This window comes from Ornithodoros turicata, chromosome 3 (genome assembly GCF_037126465.1).
Source record: "Ornithodoros turicata isolate Travis chromosome 3, ASM3712646v1, whole genome shotgun sequence".
Lineage (NCBI taxonomy): Eukaryota > Metazoa > Arthropoda > Arachnida > Ixodida > Argasidae > Ornithodoros > Ornithodoros turicata.
The window spans coordinates 42,733,990-42,740,108 of NC_088203.1; the positions used below are offsets into that span (position 1 = coordinate 42,733,990).

Here is a 6,119-nt window from a genome sequence, read left to right on the forward strand (position 1 = left end):
GACTTCAGCATAGAACCCCAGACGTGTGCAGTACCATTGCAGTTCCCAAGGGTTCCAGTTTGTTTTGTTTGTTTGTTTGCTCTGAGCTCTCTCAGTACTGATTTTTGCGTGTACAGTTAAAATCGTTTTTAGTGATATATTGTGTCCATGTACATCCATGAACAAATAAAATGGCGTAGCATGCTGATGGCCACGTTTATTCTAGATATGGGTCAGTCCTAATTACGAACTACCTCAGTTCTCTCCAATGGTGAGGCGACTTCTTGAGGGTGAGGTGTTTCCAGCAAGAACAGAAACTGTCCTTCAGATGTAGCTGCACGATGAACTGATCAGTTTCCTAGAGTATGTATACCTCCTTCTCGTTTCGTATTGCATACAATATGTGTAACAGCACCACACAAAACATTATGCACATTACAAGCACCTTCTCTCATTCACGTATCCTCCTTGCCCTTTACATCAGTAAGCACAGCCTCATTGCTGCTGATGAGCGTTTGGAAGAAGCCTGGAAGATGCGTTTACAGTATAAACTGTTGGGTGCCGGTTGGCTGAGGCCATCCAGACCTGCTTGGCCGAAGCCTAAGCAAGGCACAAAAGTTGAAAAGAGAGCCAAGTACTGCTGGGTATGTACTGCACGATCCTGAAGTCAGGCCCAGCATGTCACTGCCACAGTACCGCTATAGGCGAGACCGGGGCAGGTTGGCCCATACCCAGTGCACTCTCAGTAACTCAACCCCCAGTAACTACCATTGTTTGTTTGAGTTGAGCAGTAATTTGAGTTATTGAATGTATTTTACAACAGAATACATATATCAGGGAAATCATGGTGCATTTGAGTTGAGCATAAATTTCAACTTAACCAATTTTTTACATAAAAGGGAGTTGACTGTACTTCACCTTTAATCTCCTCGTGGAGAGCTACACCAGCCTTGGAGAAATTTTGTTGAGTCCCTTGGCCACAATATATGCACGTTGAAATTAATCCTTGCTGTTCGAAAATTTATCAGAAGCTCAGTGGTGCACAGGTCGTCAAGTGTGACAATTTGCCCCAGTACAAGCGTGAAACAATACATTCTCTTTCACGTGATATCTTAAAGGAGTACAGAGGGCCATCCAAAAAAAATTTCAGATGAAGACATCTGATGAAAGTGTGTGTGTCATTGTACCGAATAGCGCGAAAGGTTTTGATGTGTGCAATTTGTTTCCCAGAAAAAAAAAAAACTCACATAAACATAGCTCCGCGCCTTCACCCTTAACTCGCCACTCCAGCTATAACGAGGATGAGGAGGTATGATGGCACGTCACCGATGACGGCATAAGGAGACTCGTTCTGGTTTGCCGGTCAGTGGGGGTCAGCGCCTTGTCCCTTTGCCGCCGTAAACCTGTTTTGCCAGTTTTCCCGAAGAACTGGGGAGAAAAGGAGCGGCCGAAGCATTTCCGAGCAAGGAGAAAGGCTTTATCAGAACCCCGAACAGCCGAGTAGCAGACGACAGCCGAGTAGCAGACAACATTTCTCTAGGCCAATCAGCGAGCGTTCTCCTTATAGCGTCAGCGCGCGGTTCCAGGCAGATCACAGGCTGGTACTGCGCTTCACCACCGTTGCGCACGGTCGCTTTTTGCGGCGTATTTCAAATTCAATTTCTGCGATAATTATGACTCCGTGGTGTAAATTACTTCGCATGGTGCATCTTACTGGTTTACTTAACAGTTTTATACGAAGAAAACTGGGTGTTAAAAATGACTTCTGTGCTACTTTAAGCTGCTCAACTAGAAATCAGCTGTACCCTCTGCTTGGTAATGATCTTTGGAATCATGATCTGTTGAGAATATTAACGCAGCAGTGGCCTTTGTCAGCAACTCTATTGAGCAAAATATGCATCCCTTTCCTGTGGTGACAAATACCCATTGGCCCAATTACACGAAAGGTTCATCAGTAAAATTGGTCCCTGCCCAGTTAGTCCATTCTTCAGATGCTGAGGAAACTTCTTAGGAAGACTGAAGGTAGCTTGCATGTGAGGACGCCCCTCCAGATTTAAGGCATCCTGACGTTCGGCTAGAGGGGGCACACAGTGGCTGAATTGGACAGTCCGTGGTTGCGTATGGGAGAAAAATAAGGCTACAGCATTGCACAACAAGAGGAATGCAACAGCATACTTTTAACCACGATTTAAACAAACTGATTACATGGAAGATGAACACGGACTGACTGCGACAATCGATATTCGCTACGCAGAGGTCAGTTGGTACAGGCAGGACATTGCCCCTTGTGGTGGTGTCATAACCAAAATTAATCCTCACATTTGTTGAAACAGAGGGATGCGACAGCTCATTCATGACCACAACATAATTTCATTTCATTATGCAGGCGATGCAAATGGATTGACTGTGAGGACCACAAGTTCCCCTGATACTACAGTCAAAATGTGGCTTTTGGTGTAAATTCACACCATTGTACAAAGGGAAGAATATGCAACCACTCATTCATTCATGCAATGGTATAATTTTATATCGTTCTGTGGGCGACGCAAACTGATTGACAGTGTGGCCCACGCATTTTTTCTCCACTGCCGTCCATGAAGGAAGGTAAGAAGCTACCAGCATTGCATCCCATTTGTGCTTATGCAAGCGGGTTTCAGGGACAACAGTTGCATTAAATGCACCTTTAGTACATCCAGTTTCAGTAAATGTGGGTGTTGTGCAGTGTCTTTGTCGTCTTTGGTGGAGGCATGTTGAACATCAACACCGCCATGACTTCCCAATGCTCCCAATTTTTTTAAAATTAATTTCTTCAACAGTGTCCTTCCACTGCTTCTCAAATGTCTCACGCAAGCCACTTTATCCCAGTGGGTAGGAATAGAGGACGGAGAAACGTAAGAGTGTCCCCCAGTTCGCTTCGTGCAATCATGCCCTTCAGACTACCAGTTTTGTACCTTCGTGTGGGTCCTACTTTTTCTGCTCATCACTGTCAAAAGTTAATTTCTCGTCGTGAACATTCATTAGCTAAACACTGCCTTTAACGTTTTGTCCACATACTTGCTCCTGTGTTCACCTGTTACGGTACTGGTCCATTTCAGAGTGTGTTCATTCATCGACTGTCTCACAAGCGGAAAATGCGAAGACTCAGAGGAGCACGCAAAGAAAATGAACATCCAGGAGATACTTTTGCAGATGATGCACGTGAAACTGTGAACGACATTACTGAAGGGCTGATCCATGCTATGACCTCAAACGAGGCACTCAACGAGCTGAACGTAAGCATATGTTGGTCTCAACAATAGTAGTGTACATTGTTACAGTACATTACAGTTACATTGTTTCCCCTTATTTTCATTCGTGGCACACCGGGTGCAACTTTGGTTTCAACAAGGAGACGGTGTTGATTTAATTAGTTCCCATGGGTATGTAACTATTGCTTTCCCTGACCTTCCAAGGTTAAAAGGCTTTCCCAAATTGAAGAGGAGAAAATCGTGTATTATTTTTATTATGAAATCTGGGTTGCAACTGTATGGTATTGTTGTAGCCGGACTCTGCAAAGCGCTCTGGATGAGGGTTGTGAAAAATACTGGTATTCTCAGGTACCTCTCTACACATGCTATGCAACCCAATAGATCGCAAGTGCTGGTATCAACCGCTTGGCTTTCCCCGGAAGGATGTCCCTTTTCTTAGAAATCAGACACTGGAGGGAGGTTTCAGTACCTCAAGGAAGTTGCACAAACACATATTGCTGCCATAATTTGACCTACTGCAACGTTGATTCGGGTGGGAGCTGAGGGGTGGGACGGGGCCTCCCTGAAAATGTCTGGTCCTAAATATTGCTGCTTCATGATTAAAAGCGTTAAAACCCCAGTGCCGGGGAGCTAGAAAAGACAGACAGACACAGACACTGACTGGCAAACCAAGAACTTTATTATAATTCAAAACCTCCTTAAACCTGATCTTCTTGGGTTCAGGTTTAAGTGGGTACTTTAGTACTACTTTCGTACTGCTGCTTTCTCTTGTTTATCCATATCTCTTGTATATAGGCAGTTCTTGTTGAGTTGCCACTTGGTCATGTCATATTGTCTCTCCTACTTCAGACTGCACGGAGGCCAATATTGGCATTCTATTACTGCTTGTAATGTGTTTAATGGTGTTTCACCTTTAGGTTTTGCAGGAGCTTGGAAACAGTGTTTCCTATGATGTACCACGCGTGAAGCAGTTGCTCAAAATCACCTACAATATAAGGAAGCTTGAGCATCCCGAGGAACTCCCAAGCTACTACCTCAGTGAAGAACTGGTAAGATCAACAGCGAGCAACTTCTTATAACCTTTCCCTTTTCTTTAGTCTTATTGTCTGAATTCTTTGCTCAGCTCTGCTGCGAAGCAGAACTGAGGTTTAATGCATCCATGGATGGAATGTTGGAGAAGCTGCAACATGTACTGGAAGTGTACACAGGCCTCCACGGTGGAACCACATTTAAAGACATTGATGAATTCCTACGCTCGAAAAAGGCAATATCAGCACTTATCACATTTGTGAGTACGCTTTGTTTCTCTTTGAGAGGACCCTTTGGGTCGATATAAGTGCCTGCCGTGCCGTGCAGGTCACTTGATGAAGGGCACTGTCTTAGGCATCCTCGAGCCCATGTGTTTCTGTGTTTGCTCCCTCACTTTCCGCTGATTTGGTTGCAAGCAACCAAATATTGTAATGTTGTTAAGAAGGACTATGATAATTCTTGCATATCTTGCTTTGTCTCTTTCTTTTTTTTTTTTCTGATGCAGGAGGATGCTCCAGATGTGCCACACGTCCCAGGCTCAAAGATTTCCTTTGGTACCAAGAAACAGCTTGCCACGAGAAAATAATTTGTCGACCTCCATGGCACCTGCAGCCTCGAGAGAGCTCTCATACTCGTCCTGTGCATCTATTATATAAAGAACTTGGACTATCCAAATGCTTTTGGGCAGACACTTGGTCTGAATCGCCGTTTCAGCGATATCTCCAAACAAACCGCCTCTCGGGCCTCCCTCTGAATATGATTGAAAGAAACAAACAAAAAAGACATTGGAAAAGCAATGCTTCCTTTTTCCTCTTACTTTTTCTTTCAGTTACTCACACTTCTTAATAATAACTTAAGGAAATGTCACGCAACAGAGGTGACAGACAAAAAAAAAAGAAGTCCAGTGATGGCTTTTGTGCTCTATGCAGGCGAATGGAATGCTATCAATCCCCAGAATTTTTTCAAGTGATAACGAGGTGTGCGCGGGTGCGGGTAGCACCGTGGGGGAAGCATATATGCGTGTTTCCGGCGGGTGCTGATCCAGATTTGAACTCCGCTCGCCTGCGCATCGTGCAAATCGAACAATGCTACCGACCTAGAAATTAAGTAGATAAGCAGAGAAAACAGGTAATGCACCCAAGTTCTGTGAATAATCAGATGTTTTAAGAGGTGAAATTTCGCGTCTAGTGTACCATTCATATCACGTAAGCATATCGTTGGTCGCACTTTATTGTTACACCTATGAGGCGCGGACGGCAGTTTCGTATTGTTGCGCAACAGTGTCCCGCTCGCAGCCGGCTGCTTGATCGCTTGGTTTGGTATCTCCCTTTGCTTGATGACCAGTACGTAGTCAGGTAAGTGTAGACTTCGTATAGAGCGCACAGAAATGATGTAATTATTGGTTGTGATTCATCTGGGAGTGATCACCTTTCTTAAATTTCTTTCCGTTAACTCCGGAGGCCGTACCCGAATGGCGGCAGCAGGAACCGCTCCGTATCAGGTAGGTGAGCTGTATACCTTCACTGTTTCGTTGCAAGTAACCAGGCACGGGTGCAGGCACAAATTGCGGATATCTCAGTTAAGAAGGTAAGATTCGGCTTAAGGTACATTAGCTGACACAATCCGAACTTCCTTCTTACAGGCAGTTTCCTGCTTCAAAGATCGGTGTTGTGCCTCGGACACAGATCTCTACACCGTTGAACTGTGTCGCATCGTATTCTGGGAGAGTCGTAACGGCATTTGCTTTCTGAAGTGTTGTGTTCAGCTCGGCATGTGCCTGATCATCTTTGTGACGGACTACGAGCTTGAAGAAGCGTCGGGCTCGCCATGTTAAACAGTGCGTGCGTAGTGCACATATTGGTG

At 44.8% G+C, this 6,119-nt stretch overlaps 1 long non-coding RNA gene across 1 annotated transcript; it reads left to right on the forward strand.

Annotated features, from left to right (window-relative positions):
- The first annotated feature begins 569 nt into the window (after positions 1-569).
- Positions 570-4,270, forward strand: LOC135386938 (uncharacterized). The gene is made up of 3 exons (XR_010420726.1): positions 570-623; positions 3,075-3,251; positions 4,145-4,270. It is a non-coding gene; the product is annotated as an uncharacterized LOC135386938 (long non-coding RNA).
- Positions 4,271-6,119: the final 1,849 nt, after the last annotated feature.